The 1,571-nt window shown below is 46.7% G+C and overlaps 1 protein-coding gene across 1 annotated transcript in view; it reads left to right on the top strand.

Moving 5' to 3' along the window:
* Positions 1–1,571, top strand: part of RASGEF1B (RasGEF domain family, member 1B) — a 170,079-nt gene that overhangs the window by 13,063 nt on the left and 155,445 nt on the right. The gene's annotated exons all lie outside the window — the stretch shown is intronic.

Raw genomic sequence — 1,571 nt, 5'->3', positions numbered from 1 at the left:
CACTGTCATTTCTTATGATTGAGTAATATTCCATTGTGAACATATACCAAATTTTGGTAATCCACTCATGGATTGACGGGCACTTGGGTTGTTTCCACATTCTTGCAATAGTGAATTGTGCTGCCATAAACATTCGAGTGCAGATGTCCTTATCGTAGAATGTTTTGTGCTCTTTTGGGTAGATGCCTAATAGTGCACTTTTTAAACAAATCCACTCTCTTGAAGCAATGGTCTTTATGCTGTTGGTTCATGTACTCAACATGTTCAAAACCAAAGCGGACAGCTTTTCCCTTCGCTTCCCCGCTCTGCAACGCTTCCGTCCCTCCGTGAACGGGCCCACCTTCTACCCAGCAGTCCAGCCAGATGCTTGTGCGTCATCCGCAATTCCTCCTCCTCTCTCGGCCGTCCACTCGGCCACCAAACTCACACGGTCCTAGGTCCTTAACATCTCTCTCCTTCCTCATTGCCGTGGCTCTTGTTAAGGCCCCTGCCATTTCTCATTTGGGAGTGGGATGTAAATTACAAACACGATCAACTTCACTGAATGGCTCCCCCTTTGGCTGCTGGGCTGGTCCAGACCTCTCTGACTGGCTGAGTGACACACGTGTGATGTGTCCGCCTCTCTGGCCTCAGCCCCCTCTGCCCATCCTCTGCCACGCCGTACGCTACTCTGCTCTTCACCACGCCACGCCGCTGTGCGTGCCGTTCCTTCTGCTTGTTCCCGCCTAATCCCTCCTCTTTTCCAAAATGTATCTTATAATCCACTTCCACTTCTTTTCCTCCCCGACTACAACCTCTGTTCTGAGTTAAAACTGCGCTTTGCATTTTCTTCTATTATGGCGTTACTGTCACTTGGTTGTGTGTTCGTCTCCTCTTAGCAACAGAGTGTGTTCCTTGTCTTTGTGTTGAGCTTGTGGCACATACGAGGCACCGAATGGTCCGGAGATCCTGCCTGTGGCTCTGAAAACCTTGTCGGTTCATTTCACCGCATGCTCAGAATCCAGAGCGCATTCAAACCTGGAATTGAGAACTCTTCTCTTCACTTAACGCGTTTCTGCATTCTCTTGGGCAGAGTATCAGACTCTCAGCTTCATTAATGAGGAAAATAAGATACTTCTTTTCCTCACTGACGATTCATGCTTATCATTACGCTGGAACTCATCGGAAGAAAAGGAAAGATTTGTATCAGAGACCGTAAAGACAGAAGCCCTGGCCAATGTGAATTTCTCTCTATTAACTGATAACAATGAGATAATTGAGGAAGATAGGCATATTACCCAGTTTAGGTGATTCTACCAGATCTATTTCATTAAACAGAATTGAAATCGGAGTTAGAGCTGTCTGCTGTTCCTTTGGAAGGCAAGAGTAATTGTGATTAGCGTTTCCAGATGCTGTATGTTTAAAGAGAAGGAAAAATGGTTACTGATTCCAGCTTGGACTTTTTTTTTTTTTTTAAAGACAGAGTCTCACCCTTTCACCCAGGCTGGAGTGCAGTGGCATGATCATAGCTAGCTGCAACCTCAACTCCTGGGCTCAACAGTCCTCCTGCCTCAGCCTCCCGAGTAGCTGGG

Source organism: Propithecus coquereli, unplaced genomic scaffold (genome assembly GCF_000956105.1).
Source record: "Propithecus coquereli isolate 6110/MARCELLA unplaced genomic scaffold, Pcoq_1.0 Scaffold26, whole genome shotgun sequence".
NCBI classification, from domain to species: domain Eukaryota; kingdom Metazoa; phylum Chordata; class Mammalia; order Primates; family Indriidae; genus Propithecus; species Propithecus coquereli.
This window is presented reverse-complemented; position numbering and strand designations above follow the sequence as displayed.